At 43.8% G+C, this 24877-nt stretch overlaps 1 long non-coding RNA gene across 1 annotated transcript; it reads right to left on the bottom strand.

Annotated features, from left to right (window-relative positions):
- Nucleotides 1–18473: 18473 nt before the first annotated feature.
- LOC111935368 (uncharacterized) lies at nucleotides 18474–23869 on the bottom strand. Its single transcript, XR_002867670.2, has 3 exons — nucleotides 23784–23869; nucleotides 19042–19311; nucleotides 18474–18877 (listed from the first exon to the last, which is right to left on the bottom strand). It is a non-coding gene; the product is annotated as an uncharacterized LOC111935368 (long non-coding RNA).
- Nucleotides 23870–24877: the final 1008 nt, after the last annotated feature.

The following is a 24877-nucleotide window of genomic DNA, read 5'->3' as shown; positions in this document are numbered from 1 at the left end:
AAATTTTTGATCACTTGAAAAAATATGTTACAGCAGAGCTCCTTAAAACATGGGCTGCAGCCCAGTCACTGTTACCTGTGATGGATCTTCAGCTTTTCCTGCCTGCCCATGGGAATTGATGAAAGGATTCCCTGTCTTGCTTTGCTTGCATGCTCAGCTTTTGTTTTGCCTATTAAACTGACTTTTATGAGTTTTTCCCCTTTAACCCTTCTGATTCTCTCCCCTGTCCCACTGGAAGGGGAATGAGTGGGTGAGTGGGGCTGAGTTGCCAGCTGGGGTAAAGCCATGATGCAGGAGTTGGGAAGGTTGGGGTTTAGGTTGTTGGGGATTTTTTAAGGACCTTCTCTCAACAGATAAAATGCCTTTTCATGCATGTGCACACACACATTGGTACTACACCCCTGGGCTGAGATCCACCTATGAGGAATGACTTGCAGAGTTTTCCAGTGAAATTCTCAGCAGAACAGTAAATAAAATCTGTTTATCCTTTAGAGATGGGACTCAGCCTGGTCACTGTGAGTTGTCTGGACAGTCCTAGGGAGAAGTACAATCCTAATTCCTGCTGTAACAGAGCTGACCTGAAATCTGTCCCTGACCATCCCTGTTTGGGGCAGTGCCTGTCACTAGCCCCATGTCATAAACCCTCATATTACACAGAAGGTGACAGAGAGGACCTTGGAAAAAGAAGAATTAATTCTGCCAGCAGCATGAGCCACGCTTGCAAAGCCTTGAGCATCAACCATGGCCATGGGAACACCTGCTCTGACCCCATCCCTCGTGAGGGGAGACAGCAAACAGCTCTGATGTTCCATGGCTGGTCCTGCCACATCCACTGAGGGCAGTTTGTCCCTAAACACGGCTCTGCTTAATGTGCCATCTGAAAAAGGAATGGCTTTGGAGCTTTGTAGATCATCACAAGCAGTAGAAAGGATTAGCTGGTGGTTTTGTGAATGAGGTGGATTAGGAGATGTGCTGGATACAGCTTTACTGGCTTACAACAAGCTGGCGCTTCGGAGTCACCCATTTTTTGCTTTCTCTTTTCAAAAACAAACCTGCAACAAACCTGGAGTGTGTAAGGGCCAAATGCTGACTCTGTCTCAGGCAGGAGCAGACATTCCTTTACCCCAGCTCTCTTCTGGGACAGGATCTGGCCTGAACCCTGTGACACTGTTCTTGTACTCACTTTCCTGAGAATAACACCCTTAAAATTCAGCGAGTGCTAAAAGAAACATCAACCCCTATCTCCAGCAAGATCCAACCCAGAACCTCCAGCAAAAAAAACCCCAGAGATATTTTGGGATTAACTAAAGACGTTTTGACTCACTAACTCCCACCTTCCAAAGTCTCTCAGAAAAGTAAAAAGGGGAACAAAGTGCCCAGGTTTTTATACCACTGGAGGAATTTCATCAGGATATACTTCTGTCTCAAACCTGGACAATAAGGTATTGGGTATTGACTGGCACAACCATGTTAATATTGATGAAAAGTCATTTATTTCTCACACCTGATGGACAAATAGCATCCCCCATAAGACTGTGGGATTTTTCTGCCCAGGAAGTGATGATTTTACACACACATCAGCCAAGCTTCAACCTGTTGTAGGAAAGTGCCTGTTTTATTAAAGAATTTGCTACCTGAACAACTTTTAACATATAGAGGTCAAATATCTCTCATAGGCATGAAGCTTCTTCAATAAATAATGAGCAAGAAAAAGTGACAACGTCTTTTAAAAAGAATTTATGAAACCAAAGTGAAGGATCAAGGATTTTGCTGATCTGAATCTTTTTCAACAGCTGCTGTTTTGGTTTAAAAATAAGTATGACTGACCTTGAAACTCTTCTCATGGAAGTTTTTTGCTTTGAGAAGTCACCTTCAAGTTGGCAAGAGCTGAAGCTCTAATATTCTATAGTAACACCACCACCTCCACTCCCCCAAATGCAATTAAATTCAGATTAAAACTTTACACAGCTGAAAGGCAAATCATATATTTTGGTTATTTCTACAGTTCCCTTGGCAGCTCTGAACACTGTGGGATGATTTAGTTTTTAAACTACCAGGATTTAACTTTTTCCCCAAGTAGACAAAAGCATGGATCCAATGGCATTACAGAGCAGCAGAGATTTCAGTGTCACCACCACAGGTATGTGAGTACAAGTGAAGCAAGACCCCAAACCCTGAATTCTGCTTTGTTTTATGCACTGTGGAAAGATTTACTTTCCAGAGTAGGAAACCTTTCACCACACCTTTGCTGGGAACCAAGGAGATAAGAAACTTCCCTTTTGGGTAAGTTGTGGGTGTTTTCTCTGACAGCCTCTGTGGCTTGTACACTTGTACCATACTTAATGTAGATAAAAGTACAAATATTTTGCATAATTACATGGATGTTAACATTCTCAGTGCCTGTGGCATCAGTTCTAATTTAGCAAAGTGAATCAGTTCCTTTCTCTAACAATTCATCACTGCTGTGCCAAACAGAAAGGCTGCATCGTGCCTGGCTGTTACCACACTCCAGCATTAGCAATTCTAATTGCAAAACTCTTTTAAGTCTTACTCTACTGGAAAAAAAAAAAACCTACCAAAAATCTCAATCATTTTTTTAAAAAACATAGAATTTTCTCCTCAGATCTCAGCTTTGACATAACAAAGGCAGAAATTGCAGTGGCAGAATCAAGTTATAATCACGGTGAAAGTGCAGGATTTGCCATATTTTTGTTTCCACACCATTGCCCTGCCTCCTTGGTCTGTTTTACATGGTCACAGATGGTCTGTGCTGTTCATTTGGACCCCATTAACACCAGGACGTGCTACCAGAACAGAAAGTGGCTGACAGAGTTTTCACCTCAAATATTGAGGCAGCAGAGCAAGTTCCTAGAAAGTAGTGGGAAAATGCCTAGAAAGCAATAGAGGAAATCCTTGAAAGTCACAGAAAAAATTGCTAGAAAGCACAGGGGAAATTCCCCCAAAGCACCACTCAAACTTCTGGAGAGCAGCTGGGGAAAAGTCAGTGATTTCGAGGAGAATTCCTAGAAAACTAAGAGCAAATAATGGAAAGCACCATGTAAATTCCTGGAAAGTGGTGGGAAAATCTCAAAGAAGCATCAATAAAAATCCTAGAACACCACAATTAAATTTTAATTAAATTAATCTGTTAGTTTAATTTTCTGGAAAACAACCAAGATGAAAAGCACCAATTGACAGGACCAGAGGAAAGAGCCTCAAGTCTCACCAGGGGAGGTTTAGATCAGATATTAGGAAATCTTTAATTCACACAAAAGGTTGTAAAATGTTTGAGCAGACTGTCCAGGGAAGTGGTGGAGTCACCATCCCTGGAAGTGATCAAAAAACGAGTGGATGTGTCACTTGAGGACATGATTTAATGGTGAACATGGTGCTGGGTTGATGACTTGATGACCTTAAAGGTCTTTTCCACCCTGAAAGCTTCTATGATTCTGTGAATTGAATTCCTAGAAAGTAGTATGACAATTCTTAAAAAGGAACAAGAAAATTCCTAGAATGCATGGGGAGAATTCACAAAAAAGCAACAGAATTTTCCTGGAAAGTAGATGTTGAAAGGCTGTGAGCAAATTTCCTACTAAGTAACAAAAAACAAATCTGAAAAGCAGCTGGATAAATTCATTAAAAGTAGCAGAAAGTTGCCTGAAAGCACCAGGAACATTTCTAGAGAGATTCTAACACAAGGAATTTCTGGAAAGCAGGGTGTGGATTCCTAGGAAGACTCCAGATTGAGGAATTTCTGGACAATCAGGGATGTTGCTCTAAACCCAATGCAAGGATACTTGGAAGGAGCTGGGGAGTCACAGGGATTTTTCAGAAAGCTTTTGAGCACAGGGATCCCTGTAAAGCTGCTGGGAATGCCTGGAAAAGATAAAGATTGAGGCAGTGCTGGAAAGGATTTAGAGAGAAGGGGTAGACTGGGACAATTCTCCAAAGCCATGGGAAATCCCTGGTGTATTTTTCTGGGAGATATTTGTCCTCAGGCATAGCAGAGCCTCATCCTCCCAGCGGGTGACAGCCACCCAAACACCCCAGGGGGAAGCAGCAAAAGGACAATCACTCTGGAGGAGCATCTGCAGCAGTCCCTGGTGGGCTCTGCTAAACATCCACCAATTTTGAGCTGAAAAACACAGGGTAAGGCAGTGCACACATCCATCTGGGGAAGGAGAGCACAGAGCTGAGAGGCTTTTGTGGCTGCTTACATGACATTAATTCAAGAAGCCCTTTGCAGTAGCTCAAGCAAAAGAGAAAAGACTCACTCATCAGAACTTATCCTTTGTGGAAAGCCCCTCTAATTCCTAATGAGGTTTCTCTGTGTCGTGCAGCTAAACAAATCCCAAAAAAAATGCCTTGGCAGAGGACAGCCTCTGTGTGAGCATCAGCCCCTGCACCAGGGTGCTGATTAACTGCATGGCCTGATTGTGCCAATAATTAAAAATGCAGCACTGGGCACAGCCAGGCATCCCAGGAGTCAGGCAGGTTATGCTGTGGGTGCTTAAAATTTTAATCTCTTCCCTCTCTTATTTTGCTTCTTTGTCTCTCTATTTTTCCCTTTTCCTTTTTTTTAATTCTATTTTCCTTTCAGTCCTTTTTTGTTTGTTTTGCTTTGTTTTTATATAAGTAAGCCAAAAATTTGGGGTGAAATGCAATTAGGATGGGCTGGTAAAAGGTGGTTTTATGGCACACTGGTGCCTCTGAAGCCACAGGGGATCTGCCTTGAGCCTGGTGCAATTTAGCACAATCTTGAAGTGTCCTCTGTGGATCATCTGGGAGCTGTAAGGAAACAGCTCCATCCTGGGCACACCAGCTCTGCCTCCAAATTGCTTTCCATCACTTCTGGCCACTACAATCAACTCCTTCACCTTGATGATTTCTCTGATTCCAGCAGAACATCCAAGCTGCTGATGAAGAGAGCATCAGAGAATGCACAAAAAGCCCAAAGGTTTGGGGCTGTCAGGTCCTGAGCAAGGCTGTGCCAGGGACGAGCCTGGAGAGAAGAAGGGACAATCCCACCCAGCAGCACCTGCCCTCTGCCACCACCCCTCTCCCTGCCTGCAGCTCAAGGGCTGCACATCACTTTGGTTTTATGCTTCCCATGTCACCCACTGTGGGTGGGGGGTTGGTTTATGCAGAGGGAAATTATGTCTATATTCACATATAAATTGAAAAATGTATTAAGCCTGTCAGTTATCCCGGTTTATGTACATATTTTATTTCTGCTTCATATTCAGCTCTTTCACAGCCACAATATTTTGTGTTCCTTGTATGAAAATTAATAATAAAAAAAAAAAAAATGGATCATCATGAAAGGCTTCATTTCCTTAAGCTAGCAGTGGTGAGAAAAAATTCCATCTGCTTTATGTCACCTCAGTTTCAATCAGTCAAAAGTAAATTTCCATCAACTCAATCCATATACTTTTCCTCTCTGTTTACTCTCCCTGTACTGCACGGAATCAAGCTAAAGTGCAGGAAGACTTTTATGGGCTTTTTAGATTAGTGCATATGGTGTTGCACAAAGGCAAGAAATACATCTCACTTGCACCCTCCTGTTGCTGCCCAGGGAACACATTCCACATGCCTTATTTCCCACCTGGATTTATGTCACTTCTCTTTACAGCCTTTGAAATTTACTTATATTCTTTCCCTCAGATTAAGGAACTGTTCTGCCTGTGTTGTAACTTGCAGGCTGTGGCTGGGTCACCTCTCAACATTCCCTTGGATAAAACCTCAAAATATCTCAGCTTCTTCAGCCCAGTTTGCAAGTTTTATTGTTATTTTTTAACCCATTATGATCTGATGGACAGTTTTGGTTAGGTGGGAGTGACCCAAATGTTCCCTCTCTGGTTTATTTGGGGTGGTGGGAGGAGACCCCACCATCTCTCTCCTTTTACCTGGTAATTGCCTTGCTCTGCTAATTGCTACTGGCTGCCTTTCTCCCACTACCCTAACACAGCTCCCAAGGGAAAACAAAGCTCCACCTGGATTTTAAGGAATGGAAGAGGCCTGGATGCCCAGATTTTCCCTGGGAAATCTGACCTTGACCACCCAATAGACATCACCCCGTGATGGGTTCTGGGGATCTCCTGCATTGCACCTCCAGCACATCAGGCGGGAGGAGAGGAAGAATTGCCATGGTGCTAAGAGGGAAAATTCTCTGTCCTAACTTAGAGGAGTTTGGACAGACCTGCTGCAGATATTCTGGGGAGAGCTGCCCCTCCAAGGCAGGGAGCAAGGGATGGATGCTAAATGTGGAAGGAGAGCTCAGAGCCTGGAATGCCAGACTGCTGCTGCCCAGGCTCAGCTGCAGGGCCACTCCTGGAGCCCGAGGCAGCCAAGCACACACCGTGTTTGTGCAAACACTGTGGAATTCATTTGCTTTTTCTCACCCAAAGCTCGCTGTTTCTTGCCAAAAAGACTTTTCTGATTTCTCTCCACGCCTCTCCCCCATAGCCATTACATGAAAGTTATTTGCTCTCAGTAATTGAGAAGGGATGGGCAGGGCAAGCAAGCCACTCACATTTTGTTCAAAATCCTTTTTGTGCCCTTCTGGTTTAGTTAAATTTGGTCAGGCTTTTCTGCTGCCCTTTGGACCATAGCAAATAACTCATCACTTCGGATTTGGGACGGTGGAAAGAGAAGGAACAGGAGTGCCACCTGCAGCAGAAAGACTAAAATGTAGGATCTCCTCCAGCCTCAGGGATCTGGGTCTGCAGGTTGAGTATCAAGCAGGGATTTTCATTTGGTACATATATGGCTCTGACTTTCAGGGAAATCATCCTGTGCAAAGAGAAAACTCAGTGTTATTTAAATGTGGGAATCCCTACGATGCCATTTGCCCAAACCACTGGCTGAATGAAGGCAGATGATGGTTTGGCTTGGAAGGGACCCTAAATATCACCCTAAAAGCATTATTTTCTGCAGGCATCTCTGTGAAGCTTGCAGGAAATACTAAGTGAGCTCCAGCCAGCCAAATCCTTGTGGATTTAGGGTGGTGCCTGCCCAGGCCAGCAGCACTTTGCCAGTGCCCTGGCAGGAGTCCCTGAGCAGAGTCCCAAGGGCTTCAGTCCCTGCAGCTGTGGGGAAATGATGGGCTCTCAGTGGCACTGCAAACACCATCACTTCTGAATAATCACACAGTGGACTGAAAATGAGTGTAACAATCAGCAAATCTTCCCTTCACGCTTCCCATGCCCCCCTCCCTGGGGACCTCCACTGATCACACCTGGTTTTCACGTTGTCCCCTGAGGTCTCAGGTGGCTTTTCTCCATCAGGCTCTTCTCACTCAACATTGTTCCTCACATACTGGGCTGTAGGACAAATTTCTGCCCAGGGCTTTCAGAAGGACAAGCAGGGATTGCACTTGGAACTGCTGCTGCCTTGAATCTTGTTTAATATCAATTTGCTAATGCAAATCTTCTGATTTAGTGAAAACAGATGCAGTCACACCTTAGTTATGTTTTCAATCCATCAGCAGGCAATTAATGGACAATCACAGATATATTCTGCACTCATGGATAGGAAACACAACACAGCCACAGTGAGAAAAGACACCAGCCTAACCAGATTTTCCAAGCACACCAATACAGCCTTTTTTCACCCTTTTTGTCTGAAGTATAACACTGCAGAACACTTGAGTTGCCCAATGCCCCAGACAGCCCCTCTCTGACCACAGGCTTTGCAAGAAGACATGGTCACAGACAGAGCCCCCATGTGCTATTGCACAAGATTTCCACAAGCAGCCACAATCAAACCATCCTTGGGGTTCCCCCAGCTCCAGCCTCTGCTCACAGACCTCCTGCACTGCTCCTCTTTCACTGGCACTGCCAGCTGAGGTGGTAGGAAACAACTCACTTGTATTCACAGGCCAGCAAAAATTCTGCTGTAGCATTTGGGAAGGAAATTTGGGAAAGAAAAGAACATTTGGGCAGCTCTCACAGAGCATCTCATAGGGCAAAAATCCCAGGAATGTGGCAGAGAGCAGCCCACAGGGAAGTATTGTGGGAAGATTCTCTGATCTGATCACACAGGCAGGATTAAAAGCATGTGCACAGAAGGAGTATGTCAATTAACCTGAAAAAAAAAACCAAAAACCAAGTAATGAATGCTACTGCCTTCCCATGTAAGCCATCATTCCCAACTGAGTCATTACAGTGTGGATGCAATCTGAGGAGTCAGTGCTGCTGGTTTGACGGGTGGCCAAGCACACATTTATCTTTTGTTGCACAGGACAGTGGAGAAGTGGGTGGAGCAGATGTACTTATACAGACTTTGCTGCCAGAAAATGGCAGGCTAGCCTCTCTGACTTTGGGACTATTCTGTGCTGCTTTCAGAGTCCTTGTTTTGACCGAAGTTACAAGACAACTGAGTGCCACAGTCAGAGATATCAGCAAAACGACTCCCTGCTGGACCCTCTCTTTTCCCTTGTTATTCATCTATTTTTCTTGGACTCCTTTACCTTCTGCAGTGCTAAAATGCCACCCTCTGCACAAATTCAATAGTTACACCCCGGAGCTGATGATCGAATTATCTCACAATTGCTACCTAAAGAGATTTAAATCAAACAGAATATATTGGCTGTTTTTATTCTGAGCGCAAGGGAGCCGGTTCCTGAATTTTCAATCACGTTAAAGTGGGGAATCAAATTAATCAGGAATTGGATGAAGTGGAAGGTTCTTGATCAAAAAATTTATTGGAAAGTTCTCACAAGAATTAAACCTGTCGACTGAGGAAGCAGCTGCACTTGGCATACCCGAGCTGAAGGAATTTGAGTCAGCTGGAAAAGCAGCAGAAGAGTGGCACCTAATGGCCAAACATTTTCAGGGAACTGCTCTGCCCCTCCTTTTCTCCATTGCCATCATTCCTGGCATTCCCGTGTTACACCCTGCCCTGTTCTGCACCATACAAACCAAAAGATGCTGTCTTTCCTATCACAGTTCTGGCTTTTTTTATACTTTGCTGTCACATATTTTGCCTCTGAAAATCAAAACAACTTTACAATTATTTTCTCCTCCTCTAATGTGTTGGTGGCTGCTGTGGCATTGAGGTCTGAATTGTGTGAGCCAGCACAGCCTTCAGGCATAAAACTCCTCAGGAGCTTTCCTCCTAAGCTCCCAAGACTGAAAGTGATTTATGCCCAGAAAGGCAAGGTTTCATCTCTTCAGCATGGAAGAAAAGCAGAGGCAGAGCCAAACCTGCCTTTGCTGTCCCAGGAACATGCCCAGAATTGCCAACTTTGCAATAGCAAAGCGAGATTTGAGGGGTTCTGCTGCCTCATGATCCTTAACCTGGATGGAAAGGGCAATGTGACAGAACTCTCCTGTGCTCCCATTTCCTTGGTGCAGTTTTTGCTGCAGGTATTTTTTGCAGCAATCTAAATATTAAATATTCCAGCAGCCTATTCCCAGGAGAAGGTCAGTTCCAGAGGCAAATGGAAACACTGAATTAACCTGATCAATGTTTTATAACAAATGAAAAATTTTCAAATGTATGTCCCATCCATAGTTTCTGTAACCATGCCTGCATTCTGTGTCCAGCAGCTGTGTCTTATTTTTGCAGAGAATGGCTTTAGATGGAAAGCAGTACTTTTTGTCCTTGCTTGGAGGTCACTAAACCCATGAAATTCACCCAGCTATACCAGCAGAATGCAAGAATGTCCCAGATCTCCTATGATCTAAGGACTGAATTGTGCCTTTTTTATTCAACAGGATTCTGCTCCTGTGACCAGCTTCTCATTAACCCAGCCTCTGGCATTCTTGTTTTGGACAAGCAAATGCACACAGGTTAGTAAAATCACGGGGCAGAGATTTTCTTTTCATTTATATTCATTTGCAGACCTGGAGAGCGACAGCACGACCAGAGCTCGTTAGCAACACAGCCAGCAACATCAGGAGGAGTGGGAAGGAAGGAAGAAAGGAGGTCAGGAAGCCAAAGAGACCAAGAAAAGGACTATGAGACGCCTCTCTGGGTGCCCAGACCTCTCTGGCAGGTCCCAGGACAGCCCTTCCCATCACATACTCCCAGTAATCCACTTTCTTCCCATTCCCAACCCTTGCCAAGAGCTACATCTCATGAATTTCCTATTTTAATCACTTAGTCCTATTTTCCAGCACATTCATCATCTCATTAACAGCAAATGCCTTTATTAACTTAAATATGAAATCCAGCACTAAGCTGTTCAAATGGGTTTTTAGGGGCATGGACAGGTTTCCTTCTTCCCTCCTCCAATCTCATAGTATCCATATTCAAATCATTTTTGTATATATTCATGAAATTGTCTGGTCTCAATCTTTAATTAACTCTATTTTTATGGAATCTCGATTTTCCCAAGAGGAAGCAATATTTAATATAGTTCAATGTTCACCTGCCTTTGCATGGAGACAGACAAGACAGTGCCTGATTAATTTTATCCATTAGTTCTCTGATAATTTGAACCATGAGGAGGGAGAGGGGAAATGTGTTTAAATGCCCAATCCCTTCTCACAGTTCATCTATTTTGGGGTTTCAGAAAGTGGGCCAAGAACACAGAAATTTTCTGTTTTATGATCTCTGACCTGGACTCTGCTGGCCTGCCCTGACCATTGTCAGGAAAACTTCCCTTGCAGGGAGACACCAAAGAGCTTTGGTTTATTTGATTTCACCAAGGGGAGGTGAAGAGGTCTCTAAAGTATACACATGATTTTCTATTAAAGGAGAGCTCTTTAATCCATCAGACAGGGGCAGGACAAGACCCAGTGGCTGGAAGTTAAAACTGGATCAATCCAAGCTAAGTATGGGGAGTCATTTTCTAATTATTATTTTTCTACAAACCAAAGGGAGTAATTAACTACGGGAACATCTTCCATTAGTGCCTGATAGATTTTCTATCATGGGAATTACTTGAACTACAGAGCGTGGACACATCCAGCTCAATCACACAGGGCCAAGCAGAAGGAAGAAGGTGAGTTTTACTTCTAATTGTGCCACTGGGGAGAGAAACCCAGGATTCTTGCTCCACTCTGGTGCCAGTGGCTTTTTTAAAAAGCAGATTAAGAAGCTGAATCAGCTGAAAAGGGGAAGTACAAAACAATTTAGGATTTAAGAGTCCACGGGACATCTTAAAGGTCAAATTCTTTTAACAAAAAAAAAAAGTCAAAGCCAGTCAGTATTGGGAATCAGTGTTTTCCAAGGGAAAAAATATTGTGGCTGGGTGGAGAAAGGCACAATAAGAAACTACATATGCTTGAGAAGATGGGAAAACAAGAAAGAAATTCAAAATATAAGGGTTTTTACTCTTACTAAAAAACTTCAGTGGTTTGTCTGCAAGACCTCTGTGTTCACATGAGCAGCCACAGGGGAGCCACAGAGGTGTTTCTGAGTGACAGTTCCAGCAGACAAGCCCCCCCAAAACCCTGCTGTGATGTCTCTCCAGCAGCTTTTCCATCCTGCAGTGGGATGGGGCACTTTTTGGCACAGCTGTTTTATTGAAGTCCTGGAATTGAGGTGTTGCCATGTCCTCAAATCTTGTGAATCAGGGTGTGCTGGCCAAGCAAGGAAGGAGCTACACAGCACAACCCAGCTGCTTTTTGTTGTTATTCTTACTCTGAATCCAGGGGAAGGGATGGGAATGGCTGCAATTGAGGGGAAACAAGGGATTTTCTGATTGATGGAGAGCGATGCTAGAGGTATTGTCACTGTTGCTCAGGCAGTCCAGCAAAGGAAAGTGATGAGAAATCCCAGGAAGGGACTGTTACTCACATCTGCTGTGCATTTCAGGAGAGGCCAGGATGAGAGACACCCTGAAGGGAAGCAGCTGAGATGGAGAAAGCAGCCTGCTCAGAGGGGCTGCTGTGCTGCTCTGAGCACTGGAGATGGTACAGCCCAGCTGTTGAAGCAGATTTGAAACTAAGCAGAAGTGCTCTGCAGTCCCTTGCAACATCACTTGGACAAGCCTGGGAACATCAAAAAAAGGTTCCTCCACCAGTGGGGCAGAAATGCTTTTTCTGACATTTTAAAATATGCAAGTCCCACCATGACAAGTGGGTCATGCCCAGGGAGATGTGGAGCAGGCTCTCTGCAGAGGGACCATCTCTGGAAAGACAAGGGCTGTGCCAGGGGGCAGATGTGGAATGTGTCACTCATTGCTGGGACAGCAATTCCAGCCCATCCCAGTGCCCAGCTGGGCAGGAGCCCAGCACTGGCCTTGCTCTTTGCTGCTGCTCCTCACTAGGCAGAAAGAATTACTTGCTGGTTTGCTCCCATATTCTTAGAGGCAAGTTTGTGGCATGTGGTGGGCTTTGGGAAGCAAAAAGGATTTCTTCTTGTATTGAAATAACACCAGCGATGCCTAATAAAAAAAAATAGGTCCCATCCTCCCTTGTTTAAGGGGAGGGGAATCCCTGGAATGAAATGTTTGGGCAAAAATAGATGAAGAGAGAGAATAGGCAGAAGTCTGAGCCTACTACATTGGGTCTGTGTGAGAGTCTGGATACATATTCTCCTGTAAAGCTCCCTAAATATCCTTTGCATTTCACCTCATTGCCTGAATGGCAGCTGAGAGCTTTTTAAGAGCAGAGGAGAGCTCCCTGCTTTCTGTTTTTCCCATGGGATGACAACATAAATGGTGGGGGTTGCATCATTTGGAAAGTCAGAGGAGACAGAAGAATTCCTGATAGCATTTTGCAGGTAGTAAAATGAAAAGAAAAGGCACAAAAGGGTTAACTTTGGATTCAGTCAGACTAGGACCAGCTAGGTGATCAGTAGGATGTTGGTATTATTAAAAGAAAAAATTAAGGCACTATTACTAAATGAATAGACAGGGAAGAGTCAACCATGTTAACAGCCGCCACCAGAGTCAGAAGACAGCTAAATAATGTATTGTAGTATCAGAAACACACTGGTGACCCAGTGCTGCAACATGAAATGAAAATGAATCAATAGAAAGTAATGAGAGAGAATAATACGTGGATTAGTGAGGACACAGATGGATTTCTGATCCAGGATTTTCCCCAAAAGACAGCTATGTGCTCTAAGAACTATAAATCTTTAATCAGTTCATCAAGTAACTCAGTTATTCCTCTGTGCATACACTCATGGCTAGATAAAAGTAACTTCTGCATGTGAAATTCAGGCATGGTGGTTTCTGGGGCTGAGCAGAGGTGCTTGGCTACTGGAGTGCATCCAGATCCTGGAGCAAGGGCCTGGAAGAGGGGCAGTGCACAGGGATTAGTACCTGCCTTGGAAATGATCCAGCCAAAGCTGGACCATCCAGAGAAATGATCTCCCTACAAGACTCTTGATAGGCAAAAGGGGCAGGGGATTTATGGAGCTACAAGCTGCTTGCTGAGACAACCACAGAAAGGGAAAAGGACTTTGCTCCTGATCCAAAACCTTGTGTATATGGTTGAAAGGAAAATTCAAAGCAATGGGGGGGGGACAAGAACAGAGCCCAGGCCTCTCTTTCACTGGACCCCACTCCATTCTGACAGTAATTTCTCCAGTGGAACCCAGATCTCTGGGTTTTGGGGTTTTATTTTAGTATTCTAGTTGCAGACAACAGAGGAAAGTGTTCCTACTCCAGAGCAGCCACCAGCTCAGCCACTCTGTTGGGAAAAGTGGCTTTAGACTCTCTCAGGAGAATGATAGAAATGAATTCTTGTTTTCCAATGCACGAGTACACACTGTAACTCATAAAAAAGAGATTGTGCCCTCAACACCTCTTCTTCTTCTGGCAATGTCTCAGAGAAGCTGCAGCAATTACATTTTGTGGGAAACTCTGTCTTGAGGCCTGCCATCACCCTGGGAACACACCACAGGCTGAGCTCCTTGAAGGTGTGTTCTCATTTCTGGGTCTCTGGGGGTTCAGAGGTGGTGCAGCAGGGGGATGGCAGCTGAATCTGTTAAGAGTGGGGATTTTATTAACCCTACTGTTATTATATATCTATTTTTATATATATATATAGATAGATAGATATATGATATATGATATATGATGTATTATATATTATATATTATATATTATATATTTATTATATATTTATTATATATTATGCATTATATATTATATATATATAAATGACCTGTTTTATTAATAACTACAAGTGGCAAGCAGTAAAACTTTCTGAAGGCTGGGTAGATTTGATATGGTAGGTTTTGGTATGAGGAGAAAGCACAGCAAACTTTGGATCTCAGTTTTTACCTTGCCTTGACCCCACTTGTGCCTCAAATGAGGGTTTTTTAGAAAAACCTTCTGAAGTCAGGAGATTTATATCTTATTTCCAAATGGAACAGACTTTGCTGAAAACAGCATGGATTTTACTAGGTCAATACAATTTATGATGAAATAGGAGACGTTTAAATCTAGTTCTACATAAATAGCCCCAGCAGGAAAGTAGTGGAGCCTGATAAAAAAAATTAAAAAAAAAAGAAAGAGAATGAATCCATTTTTAATGCATCTGCACCAGAAAATGTAACATCTGCCCAGGAGATCTCAAATCCTTCCTGCAGAGGGTAGGAAAGGGAACAAACTGCACATGCCAGCGAGTGTGTGGGCAGACTCACTGGCTACACTTCTTCTAAAAGGATTCATACCACCTTTCCTGAAGTGACATTCAGACCATATTCAGTGCCAATTTTGTACACAGTTAACAGACCACAGTTTGGAAAGTGATTTTCCAAATGATGAAGTAGATGGGTAGATCTGGCAAGCGTGAGAGCAGCAACCACTGTGGGTGAGGTGGCCAGAACCAGGGGGTGCAGGCACCAATCTGCTCTGCTGAGACCATATCCCAGTGTGCTGGGCACAAAATCCAGGCTGTTAGAGAAGAGAGATGCAGTAGCAATGTGTGAATATGTACATTTGTAGAAATAGAGGGATTCAGCTCCTCCAAGAGGCATTTGGTCAAAGCCCCAGCAGGTTTCCACAGTGAGCACCTTGCACCCGCAGCAGCAGATGGTCCATCATTACCAAGCAGCTTTATGGCCATCCAAACTCTGAGATCTCTGTTCCTTGAACTTGCACATCTTTCAAGAAGAAAAACAGGGGAAAAAACTAACTTGAAAGCTGGGCTTTACTGCCTTGAGCCAAGATTCACATGATACCTTTTAACAGCCTTTCCTTCCCCGGTTTTCAATTAACTGCTCTGCACTGAAGATTGCAGACTGTCAACTCATGCAAAGAGTAAATCCTTTCCTAGAGCTTTTTAAACTATTTTCTCAGGCTCCTGACTGCAGAGGGCTTTGAACAAACTGCTTTCAAGGAGGGAAAGGAAAATGAAGTGAATGGTTTGTTGCAGTCAGCAGCATTTCTCCCAAGGTGTTGGTGCTGCTGCTCTGCTCCGGGGAGGAGGAGCTGTCACATCTCAGTGGACTTTTTCCAGACAGAGTCATCAGTTTTGACTTCATATTTCCTTGGGGTTAGATGGAAATTTCTCAAGAATTAAAGTAGGAAGCAGAAAGGCACCTACCTACCTACCCATCATACGCAATCTGCAAGAGGTGAGACAAGAAGGGATGACAGAATGTTTCCAATTTGCTTCAGAGCAAAAAGAAAGAGCAAAAGAGAACTGAAATGCTTTAGTAAAACCTGACACTCCTCATTTTTCAGGTCAGGACCAAAACAGAGTTGACATTTGTAAAGGATGCCTGCTTTTCCACAAATTTCTTTGAAAACAAACTGTTGTTGTACTGCAATAACTGATGCTGCAAAGAAGTTGGTGAGAAATGCAGGATTTAAAGAGAATCCTCCACTCTGGGGACATGAAGTGAGCAAATTAGGAACCTTTTAAAAATCAGAAAATTTGATAAACTGTTAAAAGTGACCACAAGTCAACTGAACTATGTTAACAATTTGCAGGAGGGACCTGAAAGATAGTAGCTGGATATGGGGAACAGTTTTTTTGTTTTGGGTTTGGTTGGTTGGGGGTTTTTTAAATTCTAAAATTGTATCAGTTTCTTTATATATTTACATTTATATATATATACAACGCCTTCCAGACCTGACATTCCAGATTAATTTTTAATTCCTCATAAAGGGGAAAATTTCAATAAATAAATAGTGGCTGAGAAAGCAGAACAAAGCAGTCCCAGAATCACTGTTCCCTCCACAAAAAACCAACCCCAAAACAAAACAACAACCACAAAACCAACCCTATATAGAATGAACTTTTAAACCCAAACCAAAAAAGCCAGGTTCACCATGGATGCAGCCCAACATTATCCCCTGCATTCAGGCTTGCAGAGACACAGCCCTGGAGACTGCTCAAAGAAAAATTGCAGTCTTAAAATCTGTTCATTTTTCCATTTCTATCATTGATTGTTTCCAGATAAGGAAATGTATTACAAAGTCACTTTGGAAGTAGCCTTTAATGTGTCTCCAAGACTTCCTGGGGTTTAACTGGTCATTTCCTCACTAAAAGATGCTGCTTCAGACCACAGGACTGGGGCAAAGCAACCTCAGCACAGCTCCCATTGCATATCAACATTCATAATTCATTTTCTTGTTGAAGGAGGCTTCAGAAATTTCTCAGAAAAAAAGGAAAAATATTAAGAAAGAGGAACCCACTGTCCCAGTAGCTCAAGAAGCAGGGACAAATATAAGATGGTGTATATATACACTTAAATATGTATATATGACCCCTCCTGAGTGACAAATTGCAATAAACTACATCTCTGGCTGTTTTACTGTAATCTGTCCCCTTCTCAGGACATTTCCCTTGCCAAGAGGAAGGCCTGGAGCCTTCCCCTCTCCCTCCCTCCTCCAGCACCTTGGCTGTAACCTGGCACAAACCCTTTGCTGCATTTTATATAACTTCATTGGCCTGACTTTCCAACTGCTTAACAGCCCTTATCAGCAAATAAAAGCCTCCAGCAGCAGATGAGCAAAGTGATTGAGAAAGCTATAAAAACTGAAAAGAGAGAGCTGTCTGTAGTTAAAACAAGCCTCAGCTCCTGCTCCCCAGCCAACTCCCCCAGTAAGTACGGAGGAATAGCAGGTTTATTACCCTCCCTTTGATTGTATGTCATCATTACAGCATTGTTTTCTCACATACCAATTCCTTCCTAGCTCCCACTTGCAATAAAAACCAGAGATTTGGGTTCTTTTAAAAGATTAATGGACACAGCTGCCCTCATACTCTAAACTTGTGGAGTGGCTGGATATCTCTCTTGAAATTCCAAATTCTGGCACTTTTCTGCCGGGGCTGGAAGTCAATGATGTCGTGAATTACGGTAGAGTTGTGTGGAGGGAAGGAGTTGGCACTGGGGAGAAATGAGACCTGTTGAGGGACAACTCCTCATAAAGAAACTCCAGAATTAACAATCCTTTTTGATGAAAGCAACAAACAGCAAAAGTAAAAATGGTTTGCATAGAGGTTTACAAAAGGAAAAAACAAAATACAATTTGGCACAGAATGACTTGAGACTTGTCTGTGCTTTGCTTTGAGGGAGAGTAGGAAGTGATGCTCAAACCCAAGCATGAAATCATTGCTCTAGCCACAACAGTTGATTCATGTGGGAGAAAAGCACATCTTGGGGTCTGGTTTGGAGGTGCTGGGGTGGCTGGGACAGGCAGGATGAGGGTGGGAGCCACGTGCCCAGTGCCACGGGCAGGGTACACGGATCAGCACAGGACGTGCAGGGGTGCAGCAAGAGAGAGCAGGGGAGAAGAGTTTTTGGCTGGAAAAAAGTGAAATTTGGTTACTTTCTTTTGCTTTTTCTTTTGGTGGGAGGCAGTTTGCAAGCAAGGGTTGATTTCTGTCTCTCCCAGCCCCAGGAGGATTGGTGATTGCCCTTGGCCCTCAGTGAACCCCTCATCCTACAAGATGTCCATGCAGTGGCCTGCTGTGGATCTGTAAGGTCCCCAGAGCCATCCCACGGCCCCTCAGCTGTCAGGCCAGGCACAGGCTGACAATTCACAAAGAAATTCACCAGGCTAGGCAAAGCCTGGCTCACAGGGCTTAAGAGGGACGAGTGGGTGACCCTTTCAGCCCCAGGCTGACACAAAGGGCTGGTAGGACACCCTCATGTCCCCAGAGCTGGGGCTCATTTCCAGTCCTGCTCACATGCCTGGCCAATTCCCAGGGCAGCACCAGCTGGGACTCCTTGCTGGCACCATTTAGGAGGGAAAAGTGAAAGTAAAGCTAACGTGACCTTCACTACAAGCCTGTGAGGTCTGTCAGCCCCGTGGAGCATCAGCAAGTCTCTTCCCAAGTCAGAAACGCTGTGTTTCCACTCTAGCTATGATGTCTGCATTTAGTATTCATTGCCATGTCACCGATCCTCATGAATTCCTCCCGTGTGCATGTTCCTCTCTCATCCATTTTTATCAGCATCCCACTGTAATTTATTATTAGTTAAGAATTAATAGACACTTGGAAGTATAATGTTACATTTTTGTCTTCTGGTGCTCTGAAGCATTTCATGCAGCAGATCAAGCATTAAATCTGTCATGTAAACACATTATTTTGTCATGTGATGCATTATGATAGCACACTACCAGGAAAATGAAAAGCACTTAAGGGTTCGTGTTTGATGTGTACTGTCAACAAAACCCAGGAAGAATTTATAGGGTGTTGTGGTTTAATGAGTACCTGTTTAATAGGGTTTGAGTATCATTCAAAAATGTGGCTTTACAAGAGACATGTGATACATTGAATTTCAATGTGAATTATAAAGCCCAATCTAGATCTCCAGGCTTCTACACAGCAAAGATAATAAGATCCAAGGAGCTGTTTATTAGCAATAAATCATGACCTTTTCTTGTTTTCTCTTGGAATGTTCCTCTCTCCTTCATCAGGTTTTATGAAGCTGCAGGGCTCATGTATAGAGGTGCCATCCAGTATCTTTGATTAGGGCAGAATAGCTCAGCTATAGACAGGGGATGGATGAACTAAAGAGAAAGGAAGAGCTGATAAATAGGAGCTCCACCAAACACCCAGCCACTGGCAAGCCTGGCAAAGTTTAAGGAAAAGAAATCTTTTCAGGAAAGCTTCAGTGAGTGTGTTTCCTTGTGGAATCTTCACCCAGCAGATTCCCAGCAAAAGCCCCTCATACCTGGCCAGATGTATCAAAACAGCAGCATGAAAAATGACAAAAATCTGAACAAAGATGGAATTTTTTTCTCCCTTTCATCCCCAGGATGCTGCTGGGAGTGAGGCCTTTGGATTTTAGCTTGTCTGTTTTTCAGATATTTGTAATCCTGCAATTCTTCAGTGTATAGCTCTGGACTCCATGCACAGTGATAGCTGCTGCCTTCACATTTTGGTCAGACACAACAATTCCTCTCCAGGCCTGGGAATAGAGGACACCTCACTGTCTCAGGCCCTGAGAAATGTAAAACAAAAGTGAGCTGGGGAGGAGCAAACTTGGGGTAAATGACTTCATTACCTGAAGCTGTAATTGTAACATTAACCCTCAATATGCAAATGGACCAAACTTATAAAATGTGAAAACTCATAACCTGTCATCCATTTTTGGCTGTTTCATCTGCCCATAATGTACCTAATGGCCTTTCATTAAATATTTTTACTTTTTACTCCCTTAATTTTGTCTGGCCTCTATTTTTAGGTAGCCCAAAAAGGCATCAGGAGCACCTCCCACAAACCAAAGCAAGACACAGTGTGATATGACAAAACCAGAGAGCAGCCTGAGGATAAATCCAAATCCCTTCATTAGCCCACAAAAGAATCAGCCAAGCAGTGCTTATAGAGGGAGCCAAAGGCAGATCCACCAACTGAATCCAAGTTACAGCTCCCCTTGACCTCATGGTGCACAGTTCACAGGATAAGAGTCCTAAAACCATCTCTTCAGACAGCTTTGGTTAGAATTCATCAAGACCTCATGCAATTAAATGCTCTAAGTTATTAATACTAACAAGATTTACTGCTCCCCATTTACAAATGATTTGCATTTTTATGCATTCTTTTAGCATGGATCATCACGAATTTCTTTGGTATTCATGAGGTTGCAATTTGTGTATTTCCATAATTACCTCATCATATTCCCCATTAGATAATGGACCAAGGGCATAAAACACCAAGCAGAATTCAAAAGCAGCATTGATTCTGCTCCACTGAGGGACTGAATATCCCTTGTCCTTGAAGCAGAGCTCACAGGAGAGCCCTGGGAGAGGGCTCTGCCCCAGCACTGGCTGAGGTTACAGGTAGAAATAAAATTTAAAATAATTAAAAAAACAAATCAGTGCTTGATCATTACAGCCTCCAGGAGTTTCCTCACCGTAACTGGCTCCATTGACACATTCTTTGCACAGCCCTGTGGACTAAAGAGGATTGTACCACACGCATGACAAGCTAAGGAGTCACAGCTATTTCCATTCCACAGCTTTTAAAGTAAGGCACAAGTGAGAGCTGAAGAACCAGAACCAGCCTGGACAAACAGTCCCCCACGCCAGGACACTGTCACCACACCCCCTAAGGGACAGTTTGCATCCCAAACTCACCCAAAACTCATGGGTAACTCACCAGTGCACTGGGAAGAGGGGGAGGAAGGAAGAGAGATGAATTTCATGAACATGGAAACCATTTTGTGCACTTTGGAATGGAGATGAACCGATGTAAAATTAACTGGCTTAGTTCACTGCTGGGCAAGTGATCTAAAATGGCCAATAAATAATTCATCCCAGCACCATCCATCACTGGGCAGCCTGGCCAGTGACACAGCCCACGTCGGGGGGCTCGCTTGGTGAAAAGAGACAACTTAATTCAGCACAAAGTGAATAATCCAAAATCCCATAAATGATGCATCGCTGGATTAAAAGATAGAGATTGTTCCATAAAATTCTCTGTCCTGCATTAAATATGCAGATGATTGTGGGATGTTTATTAACTACTGGATGGTTTAGTTAAGGATGACACCAGCTCTAGTGCTTGAGAGCACCTTTGAAGCCATGAATCTTCATTAGATGTGCATTTAAGCATGAAAAGGAGTTACCTTCCAGGATGCAGTGCATACTTACATCAGTAGAACTACAGAATATGTATATGAGATAACAGAGTCAGGCCTTAATATACTTTATTTTAGAAAAAATAACCACAGATAGGATTTATTCCCTAGTTTGGATTACCTACCATACCCCTCTTCTCCTTAAGTATAAAAAAACCACCTAGGTTTAAAAAAATACAAGAACTCCCCCAAAAAAACCTCCAAACCACACCCCCACAAAATTTTACTCTTTTTCTAGATACTTAAAAAAAGACGCTGCATTTCAAAATAGTCAGAGAAAATTCAGCTTCTTTTCTTCTAAATTAAAATTAAAAAAAAATATTTGAGGAAGTGGTAGATTTCCCTTCCCCTTGGAAAAGGGTCAGTGCTTGAAAGACTAAAGAAAGGCAATGAACTTTCACCAGAGATTGTTTCCCAACACCTTTCTCTCCAGTCCTTCCATTGGTATCTGCACACTCCAATTTGCCTCTCTCTTCCCAGTGTCCTCATGGTCTTTCCTGTCTCAGTTTCAAACTCCTTGGAGCTCTTTAGCTGAGCTTAGAGAAGAAGTCCTATGAGGAGAGGCTGAGGAGGCTGGGGGTGTTTAGCCTGGAGCAAAGGAGACTCGGGAGGGACCTTCTTGCTCTCAGCAGCTCCCTGAAAGGAGGTTGTGGCCAGGTGGGGATCAGGCTCTGCCCCCAGAAAACCAGCAACAGGACAAGGAATGGTGTCAAGCTGCATCAGGGAAGGTTCAGGTGGGACATCAGGAAGAATTTCTTCACTGAAAGCACTGTTGGGCATTGGAAGGTGAGGAGATGAGGGTCCTCTGTGGGAAACCCCACTCCAATCACAGTGCTCTCTTAATTCCTAAACACTCCAAAGTGATTCCTTGGAGGGCTCCTTGCCAAGAGCCCTGTCCTGCTGGATGGCAGGAGGGAGTGGGTGCTGAGGTGAGCTGTGGGATTGTTTAGGGCTGACATTTCCTTTCCCAGGTCACTGTTGCCACAGTGTGATTGCAGGAGCTGCTGAGTCTTGGGGTTTGTGTTTTAAATTAGCAAGAGAAACCAAAACCACATTGCTCCCAGCTGGGGTTAGGGAGCATTGGGAAGAGGAAACCAAGAAGTGCATGGTCACCACAGCCTCAGGAGCACAAGAAAACCAGGGTGTTACTGAGACTGGCTGGAAATCGTGTTGCTGGAGACCACCAGAGCCCAGGCCAAGTGTGCTGAAAGCATTCCCTGGAGCCATGAGCTCAGCCCATGAGCTGAACTCCTGGCTGGGACCTCCATCATCACTGGAGGAGGCTGCATTGATTCTGCTCGGTGTCAGCAAATCTGCATCACCTTACAGCCTCTCCAGATGTTTCTCTGCTCAGTCTTTGCAGCTCAATTTTGCCATCTGCTGTCATGTCTGTGGCAGCACGTCCCATTTCCTCTTTCTACCGAGCTAAAATTTTCCACTTTTTCATGCATTCATCTCACACTGTGTGGTTATCTCTGTTCTTTCCCCAAGTCCCATGATGCTATTTATTCTTATTTCTAATTTCCTATGTACTTAGCCACATTCTTCCCTTCAGCTTGCTCTTTCTTAAGCTCCAATTACATTTCACCTTTGAAACCAAGAGGTTTTTTTTATATTAACCTTAAAAAATGCCTGGAAATGCACATTAAGGCAAAGAAACAAACCTGGAAACAGGTTAATGAAATATGCTGCTGAGATGGAAAGAGACCATCAGAACAGTCAGCTCCAATAAAGTCTATTAAGAGACGTCTCTTATTAAACTCAAAATTATATTTAATTCATTCCTCTGGTTTCTCTTCAAAGGATTTGTATTCCTAAGTCAATGCTTGCCTTTTTTTTTTTTTCAGTATTTCCTTCTGTTTCCTCATTAGTCAATCCCGTATCCCAGAATATTCAGATCTCCCTTTTTAATTGCTTTTCTGTACCTCCTCCATACTAATCTGGCAGTTCAGTCATTATCTCCTCATGTCAGACCTCCTTTACCATCTTTAATCAGTCATTTTGATACAGACAATTGTCCACAAAGTACTGGGGACCCATAAAAATCATTACTTGGACCAAAAGCTAAATCCTTCATTAATTAACTGCTTTGCTCCACAGAGCTGAGACAAACTCTCCAGATATAACAACATTTAGGCTTGACATGGACTCTAAACAAATTAAAACCTGCTTTGCTCTGCCACAGGCTCCCTGTGCAAGTCCATAAATGCTGAGATAACTCCAGCAGCTCCAAGTGCTGGGGAGAGGCTTCAGACCTGGGTGATTTCAGCTCGTGGTGCTTGGCAGTTTGAGAGGTGGTGGGAGGCCAGGATGGAGGGACTGGAGTTTTGGAGAAATGAAGGGTGGTTTTAAAGCAAATAGCTTTGCTCCTTTGCCCCATGTATAGCTTTAATTCCATACCAGAGGGTTTTTTGGCTACAGTGCTTTATCTTTACTCAAGTGTATTTTTTTTTACCTTCCAAGGTAAAAGTCTTAAAAATAAAGGCCAACATTTCCAGATGCCAATGATGTCCTGTCTGACAGCCTTTTCCTTCTAAAGACTTTCTGCTTTCTTCCAGCTTTTCTCCTCTAGACCCAGAGACTGCATCCTGGGGCTTCTGTTGCTTTTGGAAAGCAGCATTTCCTCCAGCTACATTTAAAAGACTCACTTTAACCTTTCCCTGAACATACTGACAGCCTGAGTCCTCACAAATAACTTCAATGAATTTTCATTTAAACATAACCCTCCCCAAATCCTTGCTTCCAATTGCTGTTCTAAACCCAAGGCTCTGCCTCAATAATTGGGCTGAATAAAAAGATAAATAAGAATGCTTAGTAGCATAAGTTACACTTACAGCTTCCCTGCAGCTTCTCAGGGCTGCATTTCCACATGGCTGATCAGATCAAACTCACTTTGTTGGCTCCCATCTCTTCTCGCCCTGTGCAACTCCCCAAAACCAGGGCTTTTAAGTCCAGCCAGCACCACAGCAAATTTTCTAGAACCTTCCCAAGTGAGACCCAGCTCTGCTGTAAAGAAGTCATTAGTGAAGAGCTAATTAGTAAGAGCAAAAGGATTGGCCCAACTCTGCCAATTGGAAGCTGCAATGGAGATATTGTTGACTTAATTAGCAGGTTTAATTAGGTGGGAGAAAAAAAAGGCATAAAGAAAAGTTTGTCTTTTTCAAAGGAGTACATCAGAATTGTTTGGGTTTTCCTTTGTTGCTTGTTTCCTTTTATTCCACACAGGTTTGTGTGGGTTCATGTGTAGAAGTGACAGATGCCGGGTCCCTGTGCTCTGTGTCGGGGTGGTGACAGTCACTGGTGTGGCACAGACGCAGGTGTCAGCTGAGCAAACCCAGCCTGGGAGCCCACAGACCACGTCCAACATCTGGGGACTCTCCTGTGCCTCCCACAGCCCCCCCAGACCGGGCTGCAGGGCAGGGCTCTGAACCCAGACGAGACCGAGAAGGAGCCCAAAGAGGAACCTCCCCTGCCTGCCCCAGCTCGCAGCCTGTGAGAGGACACTGGAGAGTTCAACAGTCTCACCACAGCCTGAGCACAGCCAGCGGGGAAACCCAGAGCTGCCAGACCCTGCTGGCTTCTGATCCAGTGCTGTTCCCACAATGTGCTCTTACTTCAGTCTCTCATTGCCCAGAGGTGCCATGGCGAGCACTGATGAGCTCCAGGCAGTGGGGAAAACAAACTCTGTCATGGATTGGGATCTTCCCCCAAAGTCACTGCAGCAGAATGGCTGAGGACCCCAGGGAATTACACAAAAGCTCTGCAGTATATCCCATCAATGATGCCCCAGCCTCCATGGACAATCCCTCTTCCTTAATGGATTTAGAAATAAGTGGTACAGGGATTTGTGGAGGCAGGGGAGAGAAATTTCCCTCCAGGTTGGTCTTTTGGGTGTTTTCCCACCTCTGGAAATGCTGCAGTATTTCTT

Source organism: Cyanistes caeruleus, chromosome 15 (genome assembly GCF_971803275.1).
Source record: "Cyanistes caeruleus chromosome 15, bCyaCae1.hap1.1, whole genome shotgun sequence".
In the NCBI taxonomy this organism is placed as follows: Eukaryota; Metazoa; Chordata; class Aves; order Passeriformes; family Paridae; genus Cyanistes; species Cyanistes caeruleus.
This window is presented reverse-complemented; position numbering and strand designations above follow the sequence as displayed.